Source organism: Mesoplodon bidens, assembly GCF_964165515.1.
Source record: "Mesoplodon bidens genome assembly, chromosome: 9".
NCBI lineage: Eukaryota > Metazoa > Chordata > Mammalia > Artiodactyla > Ziphiidae > Mesoplodon > Mesoplodon bidens.
In genome coordinates this window covers 84,189,496-84,208,031 of record NC_138166.1, presented here as the reverse complement: position 1 = coordinate 84,208,031, position 18,536 = coordinate 84,189,496, and the positions used below count along the sequence as shown (strand labels likewise).

At 41.2% G+C, this 18,536-nt stretch overlaps 1 protein-coding gene across 8 annotated transcripts in view; it reads right to left on the bottom strand.

Moving 5' to 3' along the window:
* The window catches only part of NRF1 (nuclear respiratory factor 1), a 127,212-nt gene extending 111,657 nt beyond the window's left edge, over window positions 1–15,555 (bottom strand). For 2 of the 8 annotated variants that reach the window (XM_081243779.1, XM_081243781.1), the window contains exon 1: window positions 15,390–15,551. The gene's annotated coding sequence lies outside the window, so the exon portion shown is untranslated. Of the gene's footprint in view, window positions 1–15,389 lie in introns of all 8 variants that reach the window. The other 6 variants (XM_081243786.1, XM_081243784.1, XM_081243782.1 and 3 more) reach the window with 6 other exon arrangements.
* Window positions 15,556–18,536: the final 2,981 nt, after the last annotated feature.

Here is an 18,536-nt window from a genome sequence, read left to right as displayed (position 1 = left end):
TACGTAATTTTACTCACCAAGTTTTGTCCTGTTTAAATGTCATCAAATCACATTCATAAAACAAATATATTTTGAGCACCTCTTCTGTGAAAAATCCTGGATCAGAAACTGAAGGGGGATATGTGGGGTGATTCGTTTAACCCTCAAATAGCTTACAGCAGCAGTTCTCAAAGTGAACCTTATAACCCTGGGAATCCCTGTGATTTCTTCAAGGGATCAGTGAGGTCAAAACTATTTTCATAATAACTAAGACATTCTTTGCCTTTTTTCACTGTACTTATATTTGCACTTAGAATGCAAAAGCAATGGTAGGGTAAAACTACTGGCATCTTAGCACAATTAATTAAAGGCAATGGCACCAAACTGTACTAGTCATCATTATATTCTTCACCTTCAATGTACTCACAGTAAAAGGAAAGAGTCAATCTCATAATTTAAGAATGTGCTGATGAAAGAGTAAAAATTATTAATTTTATTAAATCTTCACCCTTGAATTCATGTCTTTTTACTATTCTGTGTAATCAAATGGAAAGTATACATACAGCACTTCTGCATTCGGAAGTGTGATGGCTGTATCAAAAAGCCCATAAACCATGCTTTGAGTCGCAAACTGAATTACCCACATTTCCCCGCAAGGAATACCATTTTTACTTGAAAGAGTAGCTGACAAACTATATGGCTATTCAGACCTGGGTAACTGATAGTCATTTTCTCAAAAATTAACAAAGTGAGCCTATCACTTCAAGGAAAATAACTGAGAGCATTTGTTGTCAATGATAAAATTGGGTATTTCAAGTGATAATTCGAATTTTGGAAAACTTGTATCTGCCACAGTGAGCTTGATAGCCTTCCATTACTTAAAAGTCTTCTCTAAAAAAAAAAAAAGCCTTTTCTGATGAGATCAGTGGTAGTGTTAATGAATGTGATTTTTGTGTCAACATTTAGAAGATCTGCATAACTCAGTAAACTAATATTTTCCAAATGACCAATGTATGATGTTACAAAATCATGCATGATAAACTAATAGATTTTAACATAACAAAGCACAGATATGGTTTCAAATTCCACATTGCAATTCACCTTTAAGAAATTAACACTGCTGAGTTTTCACGTAATATCAAAGACTAGCATCTACAGTAATCTGAAAAGGTTCTTAAAATACTCTTCCCTTGGGTTTCCCTGGTGGCGCAGTGGTTGAGAGTCCACCTGCCGATGCAGGGGACACAAGGTCGTGCCCTGGTCCGGGAAGATCCCACATGCCGCGCAGCGGCTGGGCCCGTGAGCCACGGCCGCTGAGCCTGCGCGTCCGGAGCCTGTGCTCCGCAACGGGAGAGGCCACAAAGTGAGAGTCCCGCGTACCGCAAAAAAAACAAAAAAAACACCATTTCTACATCATCAATTTCTCCAGTCTTTTATCTCAAATGCAAATTCCAAATACTAGTAGATATGGAAATCATTAAATGCATATTTGTTAAATAAGCAATGGACACATATCTCATATACCTGATGGAAGTATCAAGAGCAACCCATCCATCAACCTGCAAGTGATCAGCCATTGATTACCTGAAAGAGTATCTAGTGATGCCATCCATCTGCCCAATATAATTGATATAGTTGCTACTTCAATGGTAACTCTCTTCCTTTTTTTTTTTTTTTTTTTTTGTGACGCGGGCCTCTCACTGCTGTGGCCTCTCCCGTTGCGGAGCACAGGCTCCAGACATGCAGGCCCAGCTGCTCCGCGGCACGTGGGATCCTCCCGGACCGGGGCACGAACCCGTGTCCCCTGCATCAGCAGGCGGACTCTCAACCACTGCACCACCAGGGAAGCCCTCTCTTCCTTTTTATATTCACCCCAGCGTTTGTTTTAAGAAGTGTTCTCTGAACAACACCAAAGTAGGTAAGTTTAAAGATTCCTTTAGGGAATTCCCTAGCGGTCCAGTGGTTAGAACTCTGCGCTTCCACTGCTAGGGGCCTGGGTTCGACCCCTGGTCAGGGAACTAAGATCCCACAGCCACACAGTGCAGCCAAAAAAAAAAAAAAATTCCTTTAAATCATGCAGCAACATTAAATTCAGCATAAATTTTGCTCCCATTATGCACTAGGCACTATGATTTGATAATGTAACACTTATAACATACAATGTAACGTGAAAACGTACACTTGGTTCTAAACACCTAACTACACAAGTTTAATAGCTACATTAATGAAAAAGAAATGGGGTTTTAATCAATTCTAAATTTAATGAGACAATCTTATGATGTGGCTACAAATAAACATAATTCAAACTTGGACTACATTAATCATAGTGGCTATACACTGCCCCAAAAAACAGAAAAAAATGGACCCACTGTAGTTTGTACTTATCAGACCAGCTGCACTTGTGCTGAGTTCTAGGCCACGCTTGATATCTAGGGGCCCTAACAAAGTGCAGTAGGGTCAGGGTAGTTTGATAATATGGAAGGCAACATGTAGAGTTAGTTACCATGTGTCAAGTACTTCACCTGAATTTTCCTTAAATCTCCTCATATCAGTGATACAAGTATTATTATCCTTGTCTTAAAATTAAGGAGATTCAGGCTCAGAGAGATTAAGTAACATGCTCAAGGTTGCAAAATGCTAGGAGGTAGCATTATCAAGATTTAAACCCAAGAGCCCCTTTAGTGGGTTGAATGGTGGCTCCCAAAAAGATACGTCCACATCCTACCTCCTGGAAACTATGAATGTTATCTTATTCGGAAAAAAGGTTCCTTCAGATGTAACTAAATTAAGGATTTTGAGATGAGGAGATCATCTGGGATTATCCAGGTTGGTACTAAATCCAATGACAAGAGTTCTTATGAGAGTGAGGCCAACAGAGATTACTGACAGAAAAGTAGGAGACAGTGTGCCCATGAAGGCAGAGACTGCAGTGATGTAGCTACAAGTCAAAGAATGCCAGCAGCCACCAAAAGCTGTAAGAGGCAAGCAACAGATTCTTTTTTAGTGCCTCCAGAGCGACTGTGGTCCTACAAACACCTGTTTACTGACGCTTGGCCTTCAGAATTATGAGAATAAATTTCTGAATAAATTTCTGGTACCTAGTTTATGGTAACTTGTTGTAGTAGCCCTAGGAAACTAACATAGCCCCCGAACTCTATCCTTCCGGCATATCTCATTACCTTTCCAAGAAGGTTTAAGGATCTCGGGATATTTAAACTAAAATAGAGATGACTGAAAGGACTTCATTTTTAAAAAAACACACAAAAACTATACTTATTTTTGGAAGTCCTAAAGAGCGAAAGTGAGACCAGTAGGTAAAAATTACAGGGAGAAACTTCAGTTGAAATTAAACTTTCTAACCATCTAAAAAAGTATTAAAGACCAAACCGAGTTTCAGTAGTTAGTACCCACCAAAGTGATTTCCTATCACTGGATGTGTTCAAGAAGACTGATGACCATGTAACTTTGGGGAGTTGAGATGGCTTAGATGACTTAGAACCTCTTCCCATTCCCAAGTTGCTAAAAATTATAAAATATTAGATGCTACCACAAAAACCTAGTAATAAGATAAAATATTACAAGTGAATTTTGCAAGGTTTCTACTATCATGTATTCAAATAAATACTATTAGTTATATGTCAGGCACTGTGCTTGGTGATGGACACAAACAGGATGTCTACTTTCATAAAGCTTACAATCTGGTGGGAGGGACAGACATATATCAAGTAATATACCAACAAATGTAAAACGACATGTATAGACATAAATGGTGAAGAAAAAGAATAAAAATAAGGGAAATGTGATAAAACTTCCCTGAGGAAATGATACCTGAGTAGAGAGTTGAATAAAATTTACAAGATTTTACCAGATAAAAGCGAGGAAAAAGCTTTCCAGGCAGAAGGAACAATAGGAAAGGTCTAATGGTTAGGGCAGCATGTTTGATACAAAATGAGTCCAAAAGGTAAGTACAGCCACATTAAAGAGCTTTGTCTTCATCCTAAATGTGGGACATGATCAAACTTGTGTATTTAGAAAAGATCAATTAATTCTGCCTACAATGAGGAGAATGGCTTAGTGCTCAGCCAGAGTGGATGCAGGTGGACCAGTGATAGGTTATTTCAACAGTCCAGAAAAGAAACAATAGCAACTCAGACAGAAGTGATAATGCTGGAAATGAAGAGGATAATTTGAGCTTATTTAGAAACTTAAACAGGATTTGAGAATATGGAAAGACCAAGGTTTCTGTTCTGAGAAAACAGATGAAACAGTGATACCCTTCACTGAGGTAAGAAAGAATGGAACAGGGCCAAGTTTGAAAAGGGAATCTCATTTTGGGATGAAGTGCATCTGAGGCATCTGAGAGGTGTCAATTAGGCCATTGGATAGAGAGTGCTTACACTCTGTTGGCAGGTCAAATCTGAGTATACATACTTACATGGAACAGCTGCATATTCTTTTATCTTTAAGGGAAAACAATTATTGTTATAAAATAATCACTATTCTTTAAATAAAGGTAATTTCAAAATTGTGCTAGCCTAAAACACAAGAATCACTACCTTACCAAAGACCCTAAATTAATACTAACCAAAGATTACCTATTTAACGGACATTAGATATACACCACTCATTTAGCTACAAAATGGACTTCTTCAGACTGAAAGCAAAATCCATCTCGGTGGATCTCAAGTCAGGATTAGTGACTGCTCTCACATCTTTCAAACACAAAACTGAAAAAAAAGTTTGAGGCAAAAAGTTTGTACTTTTTATTCCCAGATTGTCCACCTCCCCCTATGTCTGAAGACACTGACTTAAGCATCTTAATTGTCAAGTATAAATGATAAAGTTTTTCTCCTGGAAAAGATTCTAATTTTCAAAGTAGAAGGGAAGAGAATAAACAAATCAGACTTTTTGTCTTCCAACACATACCTCCGCAGGCTTTGTATTATACTTAGATGAAAAATGACTAGACTACTTTAGATATTGTGATAACTAAGGAAATATTCACCCTAGATTTGTTTCCGTTTTGTATAAACAAACAAACTAGCTACCAGAAAGATTAAAGACAGAACTAAATGAGTAGGCAAGAAAACTGGATTATATTACTAATTTGTCTAAAGAGAATCTACTGCACAAAATCTCTGAGAAAGCGCCAGTCTTCTTTTTTTTTTTTTTTTGCGGTACGCGGGCCTCTCACTGCTGTGGCCTCTCCCTTTGCGGAACACAGGCTCCGGACACGCAGGCTCAGCGGCCATGGCTCACGGGCCCAGCCGCTCCGCGGCATATGGGATCTTCCCGAACCGGGGCACGAACCTGTGTCCCCTGCATCGGCAGGCGGACTCTCAACCACTGTGCCACCAGGGAAGCCCAAAAGCCAGTATTTTTTACATAAAACTAGAATTATATATATCACATACTTCATTGAGGCAGAGGATGAACTAGACTACATAGCATTTTATATTTATAAATATATTTATATTTTACGTACACAAAATCTTTTGAACTCCCCACAAATAATGATTTAAAAAAACAAGCATTTTTAACACTCCTGTATTATGGTTGCTGCTACTATTATCAATTTGCTCTCAGTGGGAATATAACAACACAGAAGGTCCCAGAGTAAAATAAAAGACTAATAATACTGAGACAAACTTGTTCGCTTTAGAAACTATCCTACAAATAGGAATCTTGGCTCATGAAGTGGGAGGGCAGAGTGGAGGAAAAGCAAGTTAATATGTGAATGAAACTGAGGTTAACCCAGGATTTAGCTCTCATTCTTCACTAAGTAAGCTTTCATAGGCAAGCCCTTCCGCCCTTACTCCAAGTTACCCTTACCTCAGCAAAACCACACAGAGCATGAAACAGACAGTAAGCATTTCCTGGACTAATTTGTATTTGGATAGAAACTTTAATATCTTTTACATTTCATTAAAATGGATTTATAACTGCCCCATTAAGAATGTTTCAGGGGCTTCCCTGGTGGCGCAGCGGTTGAGAGTCCGCCTGCCGATGCAGGGGACGCGGGTTCGTGCCCCGGTCCGGGAGGATCCCACATGCCACGGAGCCGCTGGGCCCGTGGGCCATGGCTGCTGGGCCTGCGCGTCCGGAGCCTGTGCTCTGCAACGGGAGAGGCTGCAGCAGTGAGAGGCCCGCGTACCGCAAAAAAAAAAAAAGAATGTTTCAGGGCAAAAATAGACAAATCAAACACCCTTAGACATTTTTGGTTCGACAGTATACAGAGTATTATTTCATATTATCATATACAGTATATCCGTGCACAGTGTGTGTGTGTGCATGCAAGTACATACATGTACACTTAGGAAAATATCTAAAACCATATAATTAAAATATTGTTAAATATGTATGATTGATTTACAATTATTTTAAATTTTCTTCTCTTTGCTTTTCTATAATAAACACATATACGTACCTTTTTACATTAAGAAAATATATTTATTGTTTACCATGTCATAATACGAGACTCAGAACTAATTTTAGAAGGCATTTTTATTTAGAAGAAACTTTACCATTTCTGTCCTCTTCATTTTTCAAATGGGGAAAAAGGCCCAGTGAGGATAAGTGACTTGCCTGCCTAAAATCTGATAGTTGACTCCCTATGGCCATAATTATATTATTCATACTTATGTTTATTTTTTCTAATTATGAAAGTTAATGCATTTTCATTAAAAATAATCTGAAAAATAATGAAAGCTATAGGAAAGAAAATGAAAATCACATATATGCTTATCAACCAAAAATAACCATTGATTTGGGGAGTTTTTTGTTTGTTTCCTTTCTAAAAATTTTCACTACAAAAATAATACATCTTCAATGTAGAAAAACTTTAAAAATATAAAGATAAAAAGTAAGGAAAAAAGACAAAAATTTTAACACTCAATCACATAATTGGTGATACTGGAATTATTTCTTTAGACTTAGTTCCTAAAGCCAGTTTGGGGTCAACAGACTAGTTCTATGATGGTGTTTTTATGTAGCAAACCCTGGTGGATTATTTAATTTGTGATTATTTTTATATAAAAGATCTATTACTGAAAATTTTATTTCACAATTGTTTAATGAAAGACAAAGGACTAAAAGAAGGTGAACAAAGAAAATACTCCAGTTCTATTTAGGGACAGATTTAGTGAATGTAAACATAATCCACAAACACAAGCCCAATTGCAAGCTGCATAACACAAATTTTCTTAAGATTACCCAATATGTTTATTCATGTAATTCTTTTTTTTAATTAAATTAAATTAAATTAAATTTTTTTTTGTAATTCTTGTGTTTACCAATACTTTTACAGGGTAACCTATACAGTTGCCAACTGGCATTAATTACAGAAAAAAAATGAATTATGAGCAAATATATTTATAAAAACAAGCAAATCAAACTCATAAATTACTGAACCCTCATTAACTCAATTAGCAAGACATTTGAAAATATTCATTTTTATTTGATCCTTTTAAAATTTCTACCTTCTACATATTTTATAATGTACATAAATGTATTAGTACAATAATAGGAATACCATTTATAAATAAATGTGATTCAGAATGTGTGCTCAAAATTTACTTGTAAGGGTGACAATAAAATTTGGAGATCACTGCCCAGAATCCAGGGCCTAGCTGACAAAACTGTCTCCTAATGCAATTTCAAAGATCCAAAGATTAGAAGAAGAAAGTAAACATGACCAGTTATCTAAAACTTCATATGAAATATTTTAGGAATCAAATAAGTTCTAGTATGAAACATTACTAAATAATTTGCTTAAATTTCCAGATTTTGGGACTTCCCTGGTGGTGCAGTGGTTAAGAATCTGCCTGCTAATGCAGGGGACATGGGTTCAATCCCTGGTCCAGGAAGACCCCACATGCCACGGAGCAACTAAGCCCGTGTGCCACAACTACTGAGCCTGCACTCTAGAGCCCACGAACCGCAACTACTGAAGCCTGCACTCCTAGAGCCCATGATCCACAACAAGAGAAGCCACGGCAATGAGAAGCCTGCACACCGCAACGAAGAATAGCCCCCGCTTGCCACAACTAGAGAAAGCCCATGAGAAGCAACGAAGACACAACTCAGCCAAAAATAAATACGTAAATAAATAAATAATTTTAAAAATCCAGGTTTTATCAATGGCTTAAGAAATGAGAACACTAGCAATCTGTTACCATTATATCATTTTAGACCTCAAAACATTTCATAATTGTCATATTTCACACACACCCTATAAGACAGGCCAATGGTATTTTCATTTCATGGTCAGAAAAACTAAGCAAGGAGAGAATAAATGTGTTGCCCCAAATCTCTGGATTGGTACATGTGCCTTTTAGAAGTTTTCCAAAGTGCATATAAACAACTACCACCTTACAAATGAATTTGACTTTGCTGTACACCTGAAACTAACACAGCATGATTCAACTATACTCCAATATAAAATAAAAATTAAATTTTTTAAAAATGAATTTGAGTGCAGTCTAATGAACCATTTAGCTTTCTTTCAAAACTCACTTTCTCTTTAAAACAACAGTAATTTGATCCCTGCACAAAGCCTATTGTATAGAGTGCATGAATAGTCATATACAGTGTGAATTCTGGAATATAAAAAAGCAAGGAATTCAGATGACTTGACAAAATTCTGAAGCTGGTTAAGCTTTGGTTTGGCATTCCTCCCACCTTCCTTCTGGTGCTCCTACTCCTATCTCCGAAAGGTACCTTACATCTTCCCAAAGTTCCTCACCCCAGACACCTACTCAAAGTTTCTTTCCCTTGCTTGATCTAGCCCAGTCAGGATAACTGATTTCAGCCAACTAACACAACCAACATTTGACTTAATCATTAACGTTACCCAAAAGGCCCTTGACTTTTCTGTCTCTCAAGAACCCCTTGAGAATCTCATAAAAGTTAAGGACCCTCTCCCCAGAAAAATCATATAGGCCCACACAGTATTTTTCAAACAATTTCAAGATTCAGGATCACACAGCCAAAATATATCCATGAACCCCAGAACTATAAAACCCAGGTTAAAAAACCCTGCACTTAACCTATAATATCATAAAACTTCAAAAGAGATTATAAACTTTAAAGATTATAAACTCAAATATACGATACTATATATAGTCAAATACATAAACTCTAATTGTTAAAATTTAAGTCATCTCCCAAAGTTTTTATGTTGTAATTCTCATGAGAGAAGGAGAGTAACAGGACCTATTTCTAAGCACAGGTCATCTATTAAATTGTGTTTTAAGGCCCTACCCCTATATTCAATAAGACTCCAGAAATCTATTGTGTTTAATTATCACGATTCATGGCAAAACAATACATACATACACACACATAAACACATTCAGAAAATTTACTTTATTTCTTAATTGCCAAATCCAGTTTTTATCCCAGTGAGCTCCGTAGTATTTCACATTGCTAAATCCTCTGTTAAAATTCCATTAATCCCTATCCTCAGCTTCTTCAACCCTATACCATTTATCTTATCTCTTCAGCCATTGTTTTTCAACTCCCTTCACAGGCCTCTCTTCTTCCACTTGACCTTCAGATACAGATGCTACCCAAGGCTGCCTTAGTTGTTTCCTCACTCTTGATATTATACTCTTTTGCAGTTTCTATATGACATTATGCCAATGAATACAAATCTCCTAATAGATCCCCTCTTCCCCTGCGCTCCAGTCCAAGTCTTCAGGTAACTAACCTATTTGACATATCTTGATTCCCACACCTAGCATCATACCCTATTACCTTCCTCCTCAAATTCTGTTCTCCCTATACATTCCCTACCTTATTAAAGGCATCATCATCATCATCCATTAACCAACTATAATCTTTAACTCGCCCATGCTCTTCCCAATCAGGCCACAACCTCATCAGCTTCATTTTCCACTACTCCCCAAGTACAGCAAAATCTGCTTGCTTTCTAAAATCAGACTATCATTCCCTTCATCTAGCCTCTTCTTTTTCATCAGTAAAACAGTTACTCATCCTTCAAAGTCCTACTTAAGCATCCACTACATGAAAAGTCTTCCCTAACCTCACTTACTCTCCCTGTATCACTCACCCCTTCCCCCAGAATTCCCTCCCTACTTCTATAATCCCACACCACTCTTTCTTTATTTTAGTTCTCAACAAACTGTATTATAGCTAGTTGCACCCTTATCTTTCTCCGCTATAGACAAAGCCCATGGTTTATTTGTTACTCTTGCACCTAGAACATGACTGGAATATAGTATGTCTTTAATCAATGTCTGGTGAATAAATGGCAAAACTCCAGAGTGAGGACACACTTAAGGTTACTTCTCAGTGGAAGGTACGCCTCATCCTCTTTTGAACATAAAACTAATTAAGTCCCCTAGTCTCTAACTCCCCATTGCTAGTCCACTGCTTAGTTTTTTCCACTCCGCGGCATGTGGGATCCTCCCGGACCGGGGCACGAACCCACGTCCCCTGCATCGGCAGGCGGACTCTCAACCACTGCGCCACCAGGGAAGCCCCCACTGCTTAGTTTTAAGCAATGTTTCACGGGAACATTTCCTCACTTCCTCTTGTTCTTTGTAGGTTTAGCTGCCAGCCTAACCACATTAGCATTCAGTGGCAGCAACAAAACAGACTCTTCAAGTTCTAAAAAGTAAAGACTTTACAACTACCAACAGTAAAATATAAGCTCTTTTTTTAAAATGGTCTAAACATTTATGCATACAAAGTTCATTCTTCATGATTCTGAGAAAGGCTTGTCATAGTTTATCCAACAGGCACCATTTAAGAGTTCTGAAGAAAATGTCCACTTAAAACTGTCAGCCAAACTTTTCACATTTGTAACCACAGAAATCAGCATACATGAACTAATCTAAATACTGTGCTTATATACTAAACAATACACTACAAATGGTAGACACTGTATATCACCAAAGTGATGACCCAGACGAAAGTAGCTCTTTTAGCTTCTTTTAAAAATACATCTCCAGGGGCTTCCCTGGTGGCGCAGTGGTTGAGAGTCCGCCTGCCGATGCAGGGGACACGGGTTCGTGCCCGGGTCCGGGAAGATCCCACATGCCGTGGAGCGGCTGGGCCTGTGAGCCATGGCCGCTGAGCCTGCGCATCCGGAGCCTGTGCTCCGCAACGGGAGAGGCCACAACAGTGAGGCCCGCGTACCGCAAAAATAAATAAATAAATAAATAAATAAATAAAATAAAAATACATCTCCAAAATTCCAGCGATCATCCCAATCTGTAAAATTAGATTCTTTTACCAGTATCATCTACCCTTTCCCCCTCTCCTCCCCACCAACTCTCCCCCAACACACACACACACCTCCCTTACTAGACATGGCTTCCTCAGAAATTATCTGATGGCTCGGGAGCAGTTTGACAACGAAGGCTACCAAGTCTGGAATTCTGGAGAAGATTCCTTATGGTCGGTTTATTTTCTAAGTGACTGCTGCTGATGATACAATACAGATTGACCTCAAGGATCACAAATGTGGTAGGCCTGCCTTAACCACCCCCTAGTTTTGCTTTGGTTGTTTTTGTTTGGGGGGAGGGGGTCCTTTTAAAAATATACTAGAATATCTCTATGAAGTTGTATTTCTGATTTTTCTTCAGTTCATATAAATGTTCACATTTTAGGACTAAAGACAACGTGATGAAATCTTTTTGAAGCTTCAGTTACTAAACTGCACTGAGTGGGGTTGAAAACATTTTAGCGTAATTATGAAATGCACTGCAGAAAAAATATATATATTCCAAGGTATATACAATCCACTTATTTTCCTTGAGCAATCAAAAATTCTGTTCATTTTCTAAGTTTTGTCCTCATTACATCAAAATAACTTCAGACAAAGCATTCTTGTTGCTCCAGGATTAAAAGTTTCCAATAGCTCAATGTGGTTATAATCTTCTGGAAACACCTGAAATTGATTTGTTTCACCTCCTTTACTTTTTCTCTTCCAGCCTGTTCTCCTTAGTAAAACACTGATGGATAAAAGCACTAGCTGAAAAGCCAAGAAAGTGGATAATCCACTCCCTAGTTAATAAGGAAGAAACTATATGATACATAATGCTCAATATGATACATAATGCTCAAAATTTAACATGTATCCAGAGCCTAAAAAAATACTGATTGGACTTGGTCTAAATAAAATGTTTCTAAAATAAACTTAACAAGTGGGTTTCTTTTTCATTGCTGTTTTACTAAGCATTCATGGAAAATTATATTTGGGTAAGCTCAGGCTGAAAACACTAGCTTTAGCTCTCAAGGAAAACATGAAAGAACAGAGAGAAAATTTCCTTCAGTATAAAACATTTTCTGAAATGTTTTTTACAAAACCACAGATTGATATTTACCTGTAAGACTGATTTTCCAAATACTATTTATATATGTATTATTAAGCATCACACATAGATATACATAAATGTCTAAATTCAAATATCGAATTTCCTAGATTAATTACAGTCCCAGAGAGAGTATGCCAAAACTTCTGAGGTTAGAGCAGACACTTCTGAGACTCAACAACCCACAGAGCTCCCCTTTACCCTCCAACTTTTCAGAGTGGCACCGAGTAAATGAACAAGCCCACTGCAGCATGAAGGACTGGGCTTGCCTAAAGATATCTGACAGAAGCTGAACCTATGCAATAACTTCTGTTCTCCAGAGACTGGAGGGTGTGCTTCTAAAGGCTGACAGCTTACAGAACTTCCAGAAACCAAAAAATCAGCACACCTTTTCAAATACTTGTGAAAAAATTTTTAATTTCAGTAATACTGTTCATTATTATTATTCCCCAACAAACATTTACTGAATGCCTTACTACATATACAGAAAGAGGTATAAAAAATTTAACCCCAGGGGCTTCCCTGGTAGTGCAGTGGTTGAGAGTCCACCTGCCGATGCAGGGGACACGGGTTCGTGCCCCAGTCTGGGAAGATCCCACATGCTGCGGAGCGGCTGGGCCCGTGAGCCATGGCCACTGAGCCTGCGCGTCCGGAGCCTGTGCTCCGCAACGGGAGAGGCCACAACAGTGAGAGGCCCACGTACCGCAAAAAAAAAAAAAAAAAAAATTTAACCCCAGACTACAAGGAGCTTAAATTTCCCTTAGGAGTCACCCATTTTCTATCATTTCACATAAAATACTTCTTGAAGTAAGTCTGCTTGAATCTATGATGTATAGGCAATGCAAACTCAGATATTTAAATCATGGGAAGTTGGTCTTTAGCTCCCTAAAAAATTAGAGATGGATACATAATTGCGACTTAATAAAACCAAAAAACCGTACAATTTTGGGTTCCATTGGAGTATACATGAATTGGGAGGGAAACCTGAAATCCTTTCTCCTTTAATTCCCTCTATATCTGGACAAGGGCCCTCATTATCTCCTACTCCTATAGTTACTTCCCTAAATCTGCTGAATTTCCTTAAAACCTGGTAAGAAAACTCCTGTCTTGGGGATAAGAAACCTTCCCCCCCCCCTAAATGAGAATATACCAAGACTCCCAAGCAAAAAGTAATTTTCCTCATGTATACTGAGTTTGAGATGGGGGGGGGGAGGAGGAAGGCAGGGAGATGAAATCAAAGGACTTCAAATAAAGATGAACCAAAAGATAGTAAACAGTAATTCTTATTCTGATGGGCCTTGTTGAAAGCCACATCTAACTCCTGTCAAAAAAAAAAAGTCCCACAAAAAATTCTGCACACAATTCTGGACCCAAGTTAAGAATAAGTATACTAAAAAGAATAAGTATACTGCATTACATCTACATTTGATAATTGTATGTTTGCTTTTGCACTCATAAAATAAGGAAATTACACTCGGATGCACAGGTGAAGCTAGTCATATTTTCACTACCTATGAAATAACACATCAAGAACTTTCAAACACAATTTTAGGGAGTCAGGCCACTACTGAATTAAGGGAAGGAAAAAACCCCAGCAACTCCAAAGTCGCCCCTCCCTTGAGTGAGGAACAACTCAATAACTTACTGTTCAAGACCAAAGGAAAAGGAATTTTTTTAAAGGCTGGCCGAAGGTGAAATGGGGAAAGGATCACTGTGAGCTGTGACAGATGATGCCCTCGACAAAAGGTGTGAGATATTCTCCCGCAGAGCTGACAGTCTCACTCACACTACCTTTCACCTTAAGAGTTTCCAATACATTGTCTCTACACACTTAAGAAAATGTGAATTTTGCTCTGACCACAGAAAGAATTAAGCACAAGTGACACCAGCTGTAAAGTAAGCAATTAATATACGCTAATCTAATGTTTAAGAAGGGATGGACACCAGGCAACAGCTCCTCCAACTGGCTGGATATCATTTGAAGCCCTAAAAATATTAAGATTTTTAAACAACTTCAAGTTCTGATGGGCACAGTCAAACAGACGGTCGAAACTTTAGGACGTACAGCAACGACACAACAGGTGAAAGAGGTGGTGGACATCATCGCCCAGTTAAGTGGATAACGCAAAGGGCAAACCCTTGAGTTCCCCGAAAGGCTGGGGATGTGGGCTAATACCCATGCACAAGGCCATCCAGAGCCCCTGTCGTTCCAGTGGCAAAGGTTCGGTTCCTTCCCGGGGTCGCGCCACTCCCCCTGTCCCTCACCCAGGGGACCAATACCCCAAGCACAGGAAGAACCGAGCCCCCTCCACGGGCAGCATCTCTGCTAGGGAAGAAAACACAATGTCGCTCCTTATTTCTGCGTACAAAAGGACTTTGCGCCCTCCTCCTCGAACTGCCGCCGCTGCCGCCTCCTAACTTGCAAGAAGGTGGGCAACGCGCCATATTCCAGCGTCCCCCAGTCTACCTGGGTAACAAGCCCACGCCACCCCGGCGGGAGGGAAGCTTCGGAGGTTGCCCGAAGAGCCAGCCTCCTCTCCCGCAGGAGACAGCAGCTCCCGCGCCCCGGCCCAGCCCGCCGCGCCGCGCCGCCCGCGGACCAGACCCGGGAAGGGCCAAGGAGGCGAGCTGGGAGCCGCGGCTCCCGTCCCGCGCAGCCCGCCCACCTCCCGCTCCCAGGCCGGCGCGCTCTCCCGGGCCTCCTGCTCCCGAAGCCGCGGGAAGGCCGGGCCCGGGCCCCGGGTTCCACGGCGGAGAGGAGGCCGCGGCCCCGAGAGCCTCAGGCAGCGGGGGAGGCCGGAACCCTGGGGCTCTCGGGAGGGCAGAGCCTCCCTCCCGAGCCCGCCAGGACGCCTGGGGCCTAGTGAGGCCTGCGCATCCTCGGGGTGGCGGTTTGACTGGGCCGGGCCGGGGCCCCCCGCCCGAGGCGGGCCGAATCCGGCGGGGGCCCAGGCCTGGAGCCGGGGGCGGCAGGGTGCCGGCTGCGGGGCGGGCCGGCCGGCCGGCGGGCGGGCGGCGTGTTGCGGCTGCGCCGGGGCTGAAATAGCTGGAGATTGCGCGGTAGGGCACTCACCTCAGAGCGGCTGCGCTACCGTGGGCCTGCGCCGTGGAGACTGCGACCGCGCCGGCTCCTCGCAGCCTCCTGCCACCAGCGGCAATGGCGAGCGCTGCCGCCTAAGCCGCCGCCGCCGCCGCCGCCGCCGCCGAGGAGGGGGAGGGGAGGGAGAGGAGGCACGCACGCTACGCACGGGCTCGGCTTCCCCGCCCGGCCGCCGCCATGATGGGGAGGTCGGCACTGCCTCGGCGGGGCATCCCGGAGGGTGTTTGGGCTCGGACCCCGGCCGTCCCCCGAGGTCGGCCCGCGTTCACATTTCCCTGTAGAGGTTTGGATGGAGCCGGAATCACGAAAGCAACTGTATTAGGGAAATGTGCACGCCCCGGGGAAGTAACGCAGGCGACCCAAGATGGTTGCTAATCTGTAAATAGTCACATTTCTCGCCCCCCAACCCCGGGAAATAGGACCTCCTGAGCGTGCCTCGATAATGGGAGAGGGGCTTCCCCACCTTTTCCTCCGCGCTGCCTTGCCAGTCGCTCCCTCACCCTTTCTTTGAAATGACCTTTGCTTCCCTATTTCAAACCCTGCCCGAGTATTTAAAAGCTAAAGTTTTTGTACAAAGCAATATATAAATGTTTTCGCTCATTCATTCATTTGGCAGACATCTCCAGAGGGCCCATTCGGTGCCAAGTATTTTTCTGGACGCGCTGGAGATGTACCTGTTTGGAAAAGGAAGTCCTTACTCTCATGAGCGATGAGTGGAGGGAGTCAGAAGCAATAGGGACCCCCCAAGCAAGTGCCTGAGAAGTAGGGAGGGGTGGAGACTAGAAAAACTACTGTTAGAGACACAGGAGAGGTAGTTTTTGTTGTTCTTTGTTTTTTAAATTGTGATCTGAAGACTACCTGCATCAGAGTCATTCAGACTAATTATTTAAATCCTGGGGTCCAAATGGTCTCTCCAGGATCTTGGCTTCTTAGCCCAGGAACCCGCATTTCTAACACCCCCCCGCGCCCCACCCCACCCCCAAATACACACATTCTCCTGGGGATTGTCATACATACCGTAGTTTAAGAACCGTTGCTTTAGGGAATTACTAAACATCCCAAAGAGTGTCAAAAAACAATTTGACAAAACCAGGATACTTTAATTTTCAAGAAGATTCCATTTACCTCAAAATTCAACATAATTAAACACGGAATGTCTCTTTTGTCCAGCGTGTCTAAGAGTGTCACCGCCTACCACCCAGGTGTTCAAGCCAAAACCTAGGAATGATCCATTACTCCTTTCTCCCTGAAGTGCCATTATCAGTTAGAGCTTTTAAAACAGTTGTTCCCTGTCATTTTTACCTTGGTCCAGGTGACTCTCATCTCTCATCAAGATACTGCAATAGACCCTTCATGGTCTCCCTGCCACAGGAATTGCCGTCCCCAATCCATTCTCCACCCTCCGGCTTGAATGGTCTTTCAAAAAAGTAAATCATGTCACTTTTCTGCTTAACAGGCTTAATAAGGTCCCATTACACATAAGTTAAAGTCTACAATTCTTTGAGGTGCCTGCAGGGCCTTTCGTGATCTCAGCCCCTGCTGCATCTCTAACCTCATCTGTCAAAGACTTCTCCCTCAGGCTGCAACCAAACTGGGAAGCTCTCAGGTCACACAAGACAGGAAGTTCTCCCACCTCACAACTATTGTAAGGGCTGCTCTCTCAGCACAAAACTTCTCTGTCTTCTCCTTCTATTCATCTGCTTAAACCTGCCCCTGAATAATTCCTACTACTCCTCAAGTTCTCCTCCAGGAAACGTTCCCTCATTTCTCCCTTCCATCATCACACCCAGTATTTACCACCTATGTTTATTGAGCCCTCACATTGTGTCAGGCCCTATTTTAAGTCCTTTACACACATTATCTCCTTTCTTATTTAATTCTCAAGTGGAGTCCAGGAGGTAGGTACTACTATTATTATTATCTCATTTTGCTGATGGAGGAACAACGGTATATAGAGATTGCTTGCTCAAACCCAGACAGTAAAAGGTGGAGCCAGGTCTGAAAGCCATCAGCCTGACCTCAGAGTTGTGCTCTGAACCATTACCATATTTTTTCAGATTGCAGGTGGATACCCACTGATGAAGCACAAAATTAACTTAGTGAGCCATGACCAACATTTCATGAAAGAAATAGAAAATATCAGAGAACATCAAACTTAGTAAGACTCTTGTTCTATGAAACTCATTTCAGATATATAAATGTATGTGCATAGGTGTGTATTTGTGCTAGATCATGCTATAAAATGCACTTCTTCTTGGATTTCAGTTGCAAAAAAGTTTGAAAGCACTGCATTATTCTTTCTACACAGTACTTCTCCAACCATGTATCCTCCACAATCCAGAAGCTGCAGGAGGGCAGGGATTTTGTTTTGTTCACGACCATATACCAGCATCTTGTGCAATGCCAGTCTCATAGTAGATCTTTAAAAAAAATTTTTTTTATTATTATCGTTTTTAAATTTTTTTAGGCCATGCCGTGCGGCATGCAGGATCTTAGTTCCCCAACCAGGGATCGAACCCATGCCCCCTGCATTGGGAACATGGAGTCCTAACCACTGGACTGCCAGGGAAGTCCCAGTAGATCTTCAATACTCATATGTGTCTACCCTCCTCAGAAATACAAATTACAAAAATAAATAAAGAAATAAAAAGAAATACAAACGACTTTGGCTTATGGCCCTCAGCATCTGAGGGGGTATAGTTCTAGGACCACCACAGATACCAAAATCCCAAGATACTCAAGTCCCTTATATAAGATGGCCCATGTAGTATTTGCATAGAACTCACCCACATCTTCCCCTTCTCCTGTATACTTTAAATCATCTCTAGATTACTTATAATACCTAATACAATATAAATGCCACGCAAATAGTTGTAAATACAATGTAAATAGTTGCCAGTGCATGGCAAATTCAAGTTTTGCTTTTTGGAATTTTTTGTATTTTTTCTCCACATATTTTCGATCTACCGTTGGTTGAGTCCGAAGATGAGGGACCTGTGGATACAGAGGACCACTGTACTTCCCTAGACAAATGAGCCTGGGAACCCCAGTTGCTCTATTCAAAAGACTCAAAATGACCTGAGATTCTAGAATCAGTCTCAGAAAAAATGCAGACA